The sequence below is a fragment of the Molossus molossus genome, unplaced genomic scaffold (assembly GCF_014108415.1).
Source record: "Molossus molossus isolate mMolMol1 unplaced genomic scaffold, mMolMol1.p scaffold_m16_p_13, whole genome shotgun sequence".
Classification (NCBI taxonomy): Eukaryota; Metazoa; Chordata; class Mammalia; order Chiroptera; family Molossidae; genus Molossus; species Molossus molossus.
Genome location: NW_023425348.1, coordinates 26,524,412 through 26,537,731, shown reverse-complemented (window position 1 = coordinate 26,537,731; position 13,320 = coordinate 26,524,412). Strand labels below are relative to the sequence as shown.

The 13,320-nt window shown below is 49.4% G+C and overlaps 1 protein-coding gene across 1 annotated transcript in view; it reads left to right on the top strand.

Annotated features, from left to right (window-relative positions):
• The window catches only part of ENDOD1 (endonuclease domain containing 1), a 77,192-nt gene that overhangs the window by 54,146 nt on the left and 9,726 nt on the right, over positions 1-13,320 (top strand). The window contains exons 4-5 of the transcript XR_004959334.1: positions 810-891; positions 3,291-3,391. The gene's annotated coding sequence lies outside the window, so the exon portion shown is untranslated. The remainder of the gene's footprint in view (positions 1-809; positions 892-3,290; positions 3,392-13,320) is intronic.

Below are 13,320 nucleotides of genomic sequence, written 5' to 3'. Positions count from 1 at the left end.
ACGGGACAAGGAGACCTCCGTTCTTGTCTTCTTGAAAGAAAAATTTCAATCAAGGGACAAAGTGTAGAAAAGCAAGCAAGACTTTACTGGCCACGGTAAGCACAGTCAGGACAGTGGAGCTAGGAAGGGCGTGGAAGAAGCAACCGGAGAGCCTGGGCGGGGCTGCTGTGGCTCACTGGGAGTCAGAGAAAACAGGGCGCTGAGGACGACGGGTTCAGGGGGTTTTTCCTGGACGAGCTGCCACTGCCCATTGCTCCCCTGGTTGCAAGCCTCCTGGGGTCCCTTTGAGTTTAGTACATGCATGCCTGTGGGGGAGGAAAGGGGGTGGGGGAGCCGGGCATGCTCCAGGGAAGGGGCACACAGGGCCCTTCAGTTCAGGGGTTTTAAAGGCTGGGCATTTAGGGGAGGTCTTAGAGGAACAGCAATAAGATATCCATCAGCTTTGTGCTGCTGTACCAAAGTGAGATTTATTCTCTTAATTTGTCTGTCCCTGGGTGTGGTTAGAAAATGGCAATAGTTGGACTTCTGTTATCTGTCTCCTTGAGTAGTGTGATATAAGCTGCTTAACCTCTGGTTGGGGAAGAGGAGGCAAACCATTTACTCTTAAGTGTCTTTGGCTTGGGGAAGGTCGGATTTACTAGGTGGCTGTCTAACGATCTGTCTCAGTTTCCCTATTCCTCTTGTCCTGGAATTTTCCTAGCTTCTTACTATCCTATCACACTACCATTTGCTGAGCTGCCTCAGTGGCCCAGGTACTTATACACTACATATCAACTAATTTAATCCTCACAATAATCTTTTCCCCCCAGATGAAAAGTGGAATTTAGAGAGGTTAAATAACTTGCCCAAAGTCCCTCAGCCACTAAATGACAGAGCAGGACCCTCACACAGGTATGTCTCAGTGCATGCTGTTCCTAGGGTGGGCTTGAGGGAAGTTCGCCGAGGAGTGCTCGGCAGCCCCTGGGAGGGAGGGGAAGGACAGGATCAGGCAAAGGGAAGGTGGGCTGTCAGAACAAAGGGCCCACGGGCCCTGGCTCTGAAGCTGGGATAACCCTTCAGAGTCGTCCTGAATAGGGGGAAGGGGCCTGGGCCTTTATTACTACCACCATCCCCCCAGCAGGCATTAAGTGGTTGCTACATAAACAAATGGATCAAGCGGCGATCCAAAGTGAACTGTTAAGGAAGGCAGCATTGCTGGGGAGGGAGTGCCCATGTGGAAGGGTAACAGCCCTGGCTCTGGACCAGGAGGGCCTTTCCTGCAGAATGCGAGAATATTCAGGGCCCTGACTCCCAGACAGGCTTCAGAAGAAGCCAGATCTCCGAGCTAAAGTGAACACTGCAAGTCCCTCTACATATCTGCCCAAGGAGCCCTCAGCTCAGGCTGGTACATTTTTAATGCTGTTGCGTTTAGGCATGGCCTCAAATGGAATCAACTTACAGTATTAAATTTATCTGCTCTAGGATTCCAAATTGTGACCACACACCCAATGAGGACTTCCTCAAAGTCAGTCATTCAAAAGCTATTCACTAGAGAGGCCAGTGGTGGGAGGTCATTACCGAGAAGATGTTAAGAGCCAAGCATGTGGCACTCATCTTCAAAGGTGGTGTCCCAAGAGGGAGGAATGAATCGAGGAACCGCACGTTTCCCAGACCCATTCCACTGCCTGTGCCTGACCCAGCCCCGCCTTCAGTCGCTGTGGAGAACCAGAAGGGAGAATCTGAAGTCAACGGGGAAGAGAAAAAGATGAGCTAACTTAAGGAAAATAGGACTAATTTACCAAATATGTTATCTCACTTAATTCTTATCACAACCTTATAAATTACTCCAATTACAAGCTTTTCGGATGATGAAATTGAGATTCAAAAGGACTGGTTAAGATACCATGACTGTGGAAAGAAACAGGGGAGAAGACAAAAGGGGTGAAGGGAGCCCTGGCCAGTTTGGCTCAGCCATCAGAGCATCGGCCTTCAGACAGAAGAGTCTCGGTTTCAATTCCCGGTCAAGGGCACATATGGCCTTGGTCAGGGTTGTGCAAGAGGCAACCAATCGATGTGTCTCCCTCACATTAATGTTCCTCTCTCTCTCCCTCTGTCTCTTCCACCCTATCTAAAAATCAATGTAAAAAATATCCTTGGGTGAGGATTAACAAACAAAAAATGGGGGGGGGGGGATGAAGGTAGAAGGGAAGGGAGACTAGAATTGGGTACATTTATCAGAAAAAGGGACAGTTTATTGATTTATTGATTTTTAGAGGGAGAGGGGGAGAAAGAGAGAGAGAGAGAGAAAGAGAGATTTGTTGTTCCACTTATTTATGCATTCATTGGTTTCTCCTTATATGTGCCCTGACTGGGGATTGAACCCACAAACTTGGTGTGTTGGGACGGCTCTCTAACTTACTGAACTACCTGGTTAAGGACAAGGAGACAATTTTTTAAATGTTGCCAAAACATATTCTTGCTGCTGGAACACCATGCTTCTTCCCTCTGCACTCAAACTGAGAAACCAAAAGGGAAATCAGTCTGTGAACCCTTAGTCCTCATCCTACCTTCCGTTTCTCCCTTTTAAATATCTCCTGATCCTGCTTGAGGTGCCCAAGGACCTCTGATGGACTCTCTTTCCAGAGGTTTGGCATGTGATGATAGGAATCACTTTTTACTTTATTTCTAATACAATTTTCAACAAGAAAGGAACACTTACTGAGTACTTCTTATACATCAGGAACTTTCAAATATGTTATTTCATTTACTCTTCACAACAACCCTGTCAAGATAAATAATTATTATTCTTTTTTTTAATGGAAGGTGAATCTGAAGCACAGATAGGTTGAGTAACAGCTAGTGTAAGAATCAGGATGCTGCCCTGGCCGGTTTGGCCGAGTGATTAGAGCATTGGCCTGAGAACCAAAGAGTTGTGGGTTCGATTCCAGTTAAGGGCATGTACCTTGGTTGCAGTTTGGTCCCTAGCCCTGGTCAGGGTCCTGCGGGAGGCAGCCAATCAATGTGTCTCTCTCTCCCTCCCATTCTATCTGAAGATAAATGGAAAAATATCCTGGGGTGAGGATTAAAAAAAAAAAAAGAACCAGGATGCTAAGCCAGGTTGGAGCCCACACACTTCACTTGATCCTCCTGCCTCAAGGTTACTAGGGTCCATGAGTCGGATGTATATTGTCCTGGCCTTGCTTTTGGTTGATCCAAACATTCAGGATCCATCAGGGATTGCAAATTTTGCATGGATCAGTTATCCATGGGTGTTTTATTTTTATTTACTTAATTCAATTTATTTGATACAGACCTCCCTCAAATAAATTAAACTTCCCACGTGTACTGAGTGATTTGGCAAGAAGTGATCAGAGCCAATGCAAGCAGAGGAGGACTGCAGGAAAGGAGAGAGGTAAGATAATTTTGTCAAGTATGGAGCTGTGAGTGCAAGCACCTCATTTTTTCTGCCCCTCCTTCATGTAACCAACACCCCCATGCTGATATTTACCAAAGAGTCATTCAGCCTGTACTCTTGGCCTGTGGTCCCGTGGGGACCCCACAGCCAGAGCCCACTGCCTGTGCACTTGGCAGTCATCCTGGTCTGGGACTGGCTCTAGCCTGGGTGGACAACTATGGATGCTGCCATAGTTCCTTAAGGGGGTGGGGAGCCAGGCTGGGAGACCATTATCCACTGCACCCTGAGGCTTTCTGCAGAGCAGATGGGAGGGCACAGGCCCTGGCAGTGCATTGAGGGAGGGCTAGCAAACTAGATCCCAGCCTGGTTGTGTGTGTGTGTGTGTGCACGCGCAGATTCTGGAGGCACACCCAGGTAGAGGCACTGTCCACTCTGAACCAAATATTGAGGCAAGGGCCATATGAGTCAGGGCCTCTACGCAGTCATACTGTGGCCCTAAGTGCTACCAAGCAACCAAGGTTGGGGGGCAGGTAAAGAAAGAGGTGAGTGAAGAAGGGGGTGGAAAAATGTTATTTACTGGGGCATGTGGAAGAACTGGAGCAAAGCAAATAAATGCCAGCCACATTTTGGACAGTCTAGAACAGTGTAAAAATGTCATTAATCCTCAACTTTGGGTGGTGGAAAGAATTTGTGTGTGTGTATGTGTGCATATTCATATATTCATGTATCTATATATGTATGTGCATCTATATCTGTAATTTCTCTAACACAGCGCTGGGTTTGAGGCCCCATCTGCCATTTACCAATCATGGGACTTGAAAAGGTACATAACCTAACTGCTTAGCCATTCCTCTGGACCAGGTTGTGGGCAGGGTTCAAGGGCTGGCACTTACTCAAAGCACAGGCCGAGTTCCCTTCCCCTGCGCCCCCTCAGAGTGATGAGGAAGGGTGCATTGTTTCCCTGGGGGCCAGACCTCAAAGACGCGTGAGGCTTGCGGCTCTTTGGAATCCTCAGGGAGGGAGCCCTGAGCGGGGAGGGACAGCACCAGGCCCGTGGCGGGTGGGGGACAAAGGAGCTTTGTTCCGGGAGGCGGGGCCCTAGCTGACTCTGCTGCCGGCCTGGGAGCGGGAAGGTTTGCTTCCCCGCGGGGAACTCCTCCATCCCGGCCCATTCTTTATTTTTATGTTAAAAATAAGGAATGCGGTAAATTCCAATAGACCGTTTTCCCTCCCGGGGACCGAGAGGGGCGAAAACCGCTCGGTTTCTGCGGCTGGGCCGAGCCTGGGCTGCACTGGCTCCGAGGGCCGGCCGGGCGGCCAGGTGACGCGCCGCCCCGTGGTCTCCGAGGCTGCGCGCCGTCCGGTTCTTCGCCCGGTTCTCGGCGCAGAAAGGTGTTAATGCCAACGACGCACAGGCCGGAAGCCGGGATAAACCTGACCCCACTCTCACCCTCCTCCAGACTCGGGAGACTGAGCGGGGCCCAGTCCCGATGCTGGCCATCCTGCAGCTTCGATCGCAGAAAAATGTCCCCACATCGTGCCAAGGCCACCGCGCTCCTCGGACCCCGCCGCAGTCCCCGAGGGCGGTGCTGGAGAGACTCCCAGGAGGAGGGCGGCGGGGCGGGGAGGGCTGCTAGCGGTCCCTCGGCGCCCCTTCTCTGGGCTCGGGCTCTGAGGCGGAGGGATGGGGTCCTCGAGAACCTTTCTTCACTGCGATCGGTGTCGGCCTCACCGGCCTCCAGGTGTTCGCTCTGCGAGGGCGGCGGGCGGAGAGTCCGACGGCGGCGGCTCCAACCACGGTCCCCACACCCACCGCTCCCAGCCTCTTTGGTGACACTCGCCGCTGCGGGGAGAGGGAGCCCAAAGAAGCAGACGCGGCCAGAGGGACTGCCACCTCGCGTCCTTCCTCTCAGGGTCTTCCCCTCCCGCGGGCTGGGAGCCTTCGAGTCGGAAGCCCAGACTCCTGAACAATGCACTCTGCCCCGGTCCCCGATTCCCCGTACCCTCTGACCCCCGGAGACTGGGCCCCGGTCTCACCCTGGGAAGGGCGGCTCCCCCGCGGAGGCCGGCGGGGCTCTGGGTCCCCACGCCTCTCGCCCTCTCATGCCCACCAGGGTGGGTGCCTGCGACCCCGGCGGCCTCACCCCGTAGCCCAGCTGGGAAGGCCTGGGGTCATTTCTTAATTTACACCGAGAAAAGGCTGCCGGCGTCCACAGCTGTGCGTCCGCCTGTGGAGTGCGCCTCGCCCCTCCGGTCGAGCCCAGGGGAGGCCGGAGCAGGCGAAGTTGCTGGAAGACCGAGGATTATGAGCAGGGGATTTGGAGGAGTTCGGTGCATCAGACATACTGTGGCGTCAGGCTCGGACAGTGTGTTGACTCATCTCGGTGTGACCAGATTCTTCCGCAAATGAGCCCTATAGGGCCCAACCTTACCGGACCCCTGCCCCCTCCTTTTGTTTGATGTGCCGCGTCTAAGAGGTTACAATTCTGTCGAGCTGTCCTTTGCACAAGTATCTCCGCTGTGAGCTGATTTTATAGGTTCACCGGCAGAGGGCAACCTTTTTCCAAGTTCTCCTCTACCTACCTAACTGGTGAGGTGGGGCTTAGGTACCTGCCCTGTTCACAGCCATTTCCTTGCCACAGTGCTCTTGGGGCCTCGGGCGTCCTCCAGTAGATCCAGTAGGCCTGGCCTCTCTCACCTGGAGTGAGGTTTAGGGGAGAGGCACCCAGCCCATCTTGTCTCCAGCAGAGCCCGTTTGAGTTGGCTGTGTCTGGGTGACTGTCTTTTTATTCCTTCCTCTGAGAACTGTTTGCATTTTAAGGAGCCACAAAGTCTCCAACCCAAGTGAAGCAGGCCAGGAAGCAGAGTGTGTGGTGGGTGCGTGTATGGGCACATGTGGAGAGAGGGAGGAGGGGAGGGAGAGATGGGACGGGGGTGGGGGGTGAGGGGGTGGCTGGGCAGGCCCTGAAAGAGAACTCTGATTCCAGTTCATTTAGCATATGAAAGCACCTACTCTGCCTTGCACTCCATTGTACACTTACTGAAACAAGCCCTGGGTTTTGAAGCTGTAAGGTCCAGCTGGAATTCTGCTCCTCTCCCTCTGAATTTCCTTTTATAGTAGTACATGTTGTTCATAGCACTTACACTATGCAGCTAAACTCTTTTATGCATCAAACATATATTTATAAGGTGTCCACCAAGTGTCATTAAATAACTCCTTGCCAAGCTTGTTAGTCAGACAGACAATAAGCAATGAAGAGAATTTCTGTTGGAAGGAAGCTGATGGTATAGGGCTTTGCAGACATTTGAAGGACTTTGGCCTTGATGTGAAAGAGGTATGGAAAGCCACAGGTAGGTTCTGAGCAGCAGGTGGACTTTCTCAGGGGTCACACTGGCTGCTGTGATGGGAATACACTGAGGAGGTCATTGAGCAGAATGGAGGCCAAGGTAGTGATCAGGTGGGAGAGGGCGCTCTGTCAGGCCCACAGGCAGTGCTGGAGGTGGAGAGAAGTGGTCAGAACTTCCAGGCTTGAATATGTTTTTCAAAGGAGAATAAGAAAGATGCCTGTTCAATTGCAGGGTATGAGAGAAAGAGGAATGGAAGATGATTCCAAGTTGCTGGAACAATAAAGTTGCTGCTGACTAAAACTGAAAGACTGTGTAGAGTAGCTTAACTTTGGACCTGGGGTATTTATTAGAAAAACTGGGAGAGAGATAGACTAGGGTGATCCTCCTGTCTGGAGAGGGCTGGGCTGGAGGTAGAAATGTGGGGTTGTCAGGATACATATGAGCCTGGAGACAGTGAGTGGGACAGAGGAGTCTAAGCCCTGAGTCTGGGGCTACCAACACGTATATCACATCTGTTCCCTCTGCTCAGCTATAACTCCCATGATCCTCTCTTGTTTACTGCTCCGTGCACCTGATCAGAGAACGGCTATGAAATAAATGAGTCTGACTTCTCTGACTCTCCCTTATGTGAAATGAACATAAACATGATACCTACCTTGTAAGTTTGTTGTCAGGAAAAGTAAAATGAGGTGATGAAAGTGAAAATGGCTTACAAATAATAGACCCTCAATATATTTAAAAACGGTGGGTTTTATTATCTCATTCTCTACTCTTAGTTATAACTCAGGTTTATATGAACTTCATAGCTTACAGTAGCTTCACAATTAATTCCTGGTCACGCAGGGTAAACACGTATGGTATTCTTGTTTTATAGATGAGGAAAGTAGGCTTGGCGAGGTAAAATAACTCCCCAAAGGTGCCCATCTAACAGTAGCACCAGTGGCTGACATATCTGAGCATGTCTGTGTCAGCACTGCATTGATGATTTTGCTTGTATCTTGCAACACTCCGAGGTGGGTATTATTATCCTTGTTTGCAAATGAGGAACCTGAAGCACAGGGAGGATGATTACCTTAGCCAAGGTCATGAGATGAGTGGGTAGCAGAGCCTGGGTCATGAAGCAGACATCCTACTCCTGACTTGAGTGTTCTTTCCCAACCTTGTTACACCTCTTTCTCATTTGCATCCCAGACTGCTGCCGGGGCTGGGCCTCACCATAGGTAAAGTGAGTGGCTGCCTCCTTGCTTTGAAGTTGGCAAATTCTCTCTCCTCACACTTCCCTCCTCCCAAGACTGCTTCACTTACTCCTTGAGAACTGAGCAAGCTGGATCAAAGCATTTGATTCATTGTTTCCTCTCTCTGGAATGTTCTTTCCCTTCTTCTCCATATGAACAACTCCTGTGTGTTCTTCCAAATTCTGGTGAACTACAATGTGTTTCTCTAACTCCAGCTGATAGGTCACTTCTACCGTGAAGCCTTCCTTGCTTGCACCTGAGTTATTCACCACTTAGTTCACATGGCACTTTTTTCATACCTCTGTTGTAGCAAGTGTCACAACAAACTGACAGCTTCCTGTGGGTTTGACTAATGCCACTGTAGGATTGTGATTTTGTCTGGGAAAGCTTCTCAGTGTTTTCATTGGACATGGTGTGTGCTTCATGAATACCTAAGTGAATGAATGAAGCATCAGTAATCACTATCAAGGCAATAGTATGGTTATCAAATACTGTTTTAGGGATGAGGAAATAGGCTCAAAGAAGTGACTTGCCCAAAGTCATTCAGCTATTAAATAGTCTGAGCTCTAGAGGGGTGATGAGGTTGTTCCGCAGGAAGTTTCTTGACAACTGGTGAAGCCATCACCATCCAGAGTCCTTAAACTCCCCCAAATGATCCTGCAGGTGGCAACAGAGGCCAAGGAAAGGTGCAGTGTCGGAGTGGGAGCCCCTGTCGGGGACTGTGTGTGGACAGGCAGAGCTCCGAGGGCGGGGACATGGTCACAAAAAAATCCAGGCAAGGGGAAGACATCTCATGCCTCTATCATGTACCTCAGAGAGAAATTGTTGACACTTTCAGTGTTAATAGTAGCGTAAGCACAATTTTCTTCACTCATAAAATTGGAGTGAAGAAAAGAAAAAAGCAAGTGAAATAAAAAGACATCAAATAACAAAATGAAAGCTTTTGTTCGGATGGAAAAGCCACACAAGCTGTCTCGAGTCACAGAGTCAGAAAGTGGCAGGGGGTGGGGCCCATTGCCTCATGTCACTTACAGAGCAGGGTTCTGCCTGACGATTGAGCATAGATGACCACCTGAAGGGTCAAAGCTTCTGGCTTGTGGGGCGCTGGCCCCAACTCTGCCCTAATAAACATTTTTAGCAATGGCTCATTTGAAAAGCAGAGGAAAGGTCATTGAGATCGTCGGGACAGGAAACTGAGTACTTAAAAGTGCCCATGTGGAAGAGCAGAGCATTGTACAAACTCAAGTAGTATGGGGAAATGGGACAAGGTGACATTTACCCTTGGGTTCCCAATGACTGAGCAAGGACATCATGGACAAGACGTGGCTTTTGCAGTCATATATATGGAAAAGAATGGGGCTGGGACCTTGATGGTAACAACTCATGTTTGTGTAGCTCTCGCACGGCATTTCCATGATCTTCGCTCCTCGCGCACACTGTGAAGCAGTAACGGGGAAACAGGCGGTGGTGTCTTATCTGATTAAGTGGCCGAGCTATAGGGTGAATTGCGTTTCTGTAACTCTTGGGTTACTTCTCTGCTTTTGGCCCGAATCTCTAAGCAGGCTGCATATTCTGCACACCCCCTCCCCACTTTTTTGTCATTCCTACCCCAATTCCCATTAATTTTTAGATACAGTGGGAGGGAGAGAGAGAGACACACTGATCTTAGAGAGACACGTCAATCGATTGCCTCCTGTACGACCTCGAAAGGGGCTGGGGATCAAATCTGCAATCAAATCTACATGCCCTTGACCAGGAATCGAACCCAAGACTCTGGTTCTTGGGCTGATGCTCTAACCGCTGAGCCAGGTCTGCTTCTTCTTTCTTCAGAATGTCTCTCACCGCCGATCCAGCCATCTGCCCACTAGAGGAGGAGATTCTCCATCTCTTTCTGGGGCTATTGTACAACCTCCACGTTTGATGTCTCATCTCTATCCTCTCATTAATTTGACATAAGCAGCAGTAGTGTTGGATAAAAACAAAACAGGATATTCCATTTTTAAAATAAAAAAAATTAATTTTTATTTTATGGGATATATTAAATTTTTTTGTTTATCTGAAATTCACATTTAACTGGGCATCTAAACTTCATCTGACAATCCTGCATATGAATGGTGGTTCTGAAATGCCATTTCCATCTTTCTGAAAATGTTCAACTTCCCTATTACCTATAGGGCTAGAGCCACAAACTCATAATTCCTACAGGACCTGGGCAAGTAATAAAAATGTATCAACTGGGTGATCAGTTGGAGGAATGGGACTTAGAGCTAAATTGAAGGGCAAATGTTTCCCTACCCTAGACCAATTCAGATTTTAAAAAGATATAGTAAGTCCATATTAAAGCAAAAAGCACACACACACACACACACACACACACACACACACACACATCCATGGCTTTCAGAGTTGACTTCCTATCTGAAACAGGGGCTAAGCCAAACCACTGGACTTGGCACCGGAGGCCCTGATGAGAGTCCCCTTCCCCACCCCAGCTAATTCTCACTCATCAGGGCCCCGCTCAGCGCTGGCGATCTGCCAGTATGCCAGTCCTGCTGGCCACTCAGGTCCACGGTGATCTTTCCTTTCCCATGGTCAAAGTGCCCCTCTCGGCCCAGGGACAGCACTCATGATCACATCATTTTCCCCTCCAACAGTCCACAGGGAAGGCAGGAAGTGACTTGAGAGGCCTCTAACATGTGCCAGGTCTTTGATATGCAGGTATTTGCTTATTGTTGGTCTCCTGTTCTTGAGGAGCCATGGATCACCCGAGGGTAGCAGCCCTGTGTCATACACCTCCAGATTCTGTACTGAGCTGTGGCAGAAAGACGTGCTCATTGTGTATCTACCAACAAGGCCAAGATCGTGCAAACTCTCGAACTCAATAACTGCAGATTGGAAGCAAAACCATAACCAGTGCTTCCCCCACCCCCACATTTCCTCACCACCCCTTGCCCCTGGCACCTCCCAATTCTGGTTTCAAGCATTTTTCTCAAATTTAAGGCCTTTAGCACAATTTAGTCCTTAGCTTAAAAATCCATTTTCTACTGAGTTGATTAGGACCTAACTTTGGAAGATGTTGGTTCTTTATTGGCCTTAATTCAAAAAAGTGTTGTTTCATTGGAAAATTAGCTGTGGCACCTTCAAAGGCCTCCTCTTGTGTGTGTGAACTGAGCCAGATTTGGGGCTTTGAAAGGAATACCAGTTAATCTTGGCAAAGCCCAACCTTTTGTTTCTAAGGGGGGAAAAGGCCGGAGGAACACAGATGACTCAGGGCAAAGGACCAGTTGGCCCAGATGTGATCCGCTTCTGATGGAGAAAGGGCAAGAATCCTGGAAATATATGAATTAGACCCTAAGCTTGGAAAAAGAAAGGGACAAGCGCCAGCCAGGCAACCTTTCAGATTTGCTAACTCCAAAGATTTTTCAAATATTCCCCGCCCTTCTCATGATTCCTGGCCTCCCCAGCTACTTCTGGCCTGAGCAGGGCTGGGCTGGGCTGGGCTGGGCTGGGCTGGGCTGCCGCCCTAGGTCGCTTTGGAGCCAGCAGAGCCTTCCTGGAGCTCCCTCTTCAAGACTTCCCCTGGCTGCATGGCTGCCTCCGGAGCTGCCCAGTCAGGGAAGGAAACTTCTGGAAGCCCCCTTGCCTTTGGAATTTTTTTATTACTCTTTTTTCTTTGGAAACAGAGTCCCTTCTTTTCCATGGGAAAGGTTGTCATGACAAATAATATGTCTCTTTTTTATCATTAGGCTCCAAACTTCTCCATGGGAGGAAATGGCTTTAAAAAAAGAATTAAATAAACTCGAAGAAGCTCTTTATATTCATCGACTTCAAAGAGACTATACTAGGACCCTTGGACAGGACACAGAGCAGAATTTATTAATTGAAAATCGGGAACAGAGGGAAAAGGAGACCAGGACACATGGGTGAATTTTACTGGATTAGTTTTTTCCTTAAATAGTCTAGTTGAGTGTCTAGGGGAGGAAGGGAGTTTGCAAGTGCTTGTGTGTCAGGTACTGGGCTGGGAGCTGGGGATACAGACATGAACGGAGCAATCCCTGGCTTCCCTGCCTGGTGGGAGAGGTGGACTTAGGCACCCTGTCCCCAGGAGAGGCAGGGTAGCGCAGTGGTTAGGAGCACTACCTTCAGAGTCAGAAGGCCTGGTTTGTGCACTGGCTCTGCTGCTTGCTTGGGAGCTGTGTGGCATCAGGCAAGTCAGTTAGCTCCTCTGTGTCTTATATTTTGCATCCTAAAATGGGGTTTATTACAAAATCAACATTATAGGACTCCCGTGAGAGTTTAATGAGTTAAAATGGTTGAAAGTACCGCCGCACAGTGTTTGGCACTGTGTTTATTCCTCTGGTCTAGAAGGGGTGCAGGAAGTGTGTGGGAGACGGGAGGTGCAGCTGACGCCTGGATGTGGCAGGGGAGGCTGCAAAGAGCAGCTGACAGCTGATTTGTACCCGGAAAGGTGAGTAGGAGTTCGGTAGACAGAGGTGGTGCCAGTGAACCTGAGGCGGGGGCAGGGAGGGGGAGGGGTTGCTGGTCAGAGGCAGGAGAGAAGCAGGTGGCTGTAGGGGTGGGGCAGAGGCCAGTGTCCTTGCAGCCGAGGATTGTGTCTGGACTGGGGAGGGAGGAAAAGCACAAAAGGAGGCTGGAAATGTGGGGTCAGGCTAGACTGGGGAGGACCTGGAGTTCCTTTCTAATAAGTCATCAATTCATTCATGTAAATCATCTCGACTATATCTGATGTAGTACTATAAGTTCTTAATTAATATTAGCAGTGTTATTACTACTTTAGTCATCAAGTTCTTTGCAGGCGTCATCTCATTGAATTCTTGCAACATCCCGGGGAAGTAGGTTCCATCATCCTCCTATAAAACGAAGAAGGCAGGCGGCAGGCGCAGCGGTTAGGTGATTTGCCCAGCCGCCCTGAGCCAGCAGGGGGCGGAGCTGGAATTCGAACCTGAGTCTGTCGGACGTCGGGGCCTAAGCTCTGAACCATGGCTGTGCTTTCTCACAGTGTTTAAGGCTGTTTACGGCTGCTGCCTTAAAACAGTGCTTCCCATTTGCCTAGTTAAATGGGACTGTTTGTGAATACGATACTGTTTATTTTGAAAGATATAATTTAAAGAAATCCAATGAAGCAGTCTGACAGGGACCTTGGATGAATAAATGCACCCTCAGCCTGGGGTGTATTTCAGGCAGCCATCTGACCCTCTCTTGCCCTCAGCACAAAGACCACCATGGCAACCCTAGTTAACATTTCTTTGCAGACTGCTTGGCAGGGCTGAGTGGTACCTGACACCCTCTGGGGTCACTTTGCTTTGAGCAAGGGCTTGGCTC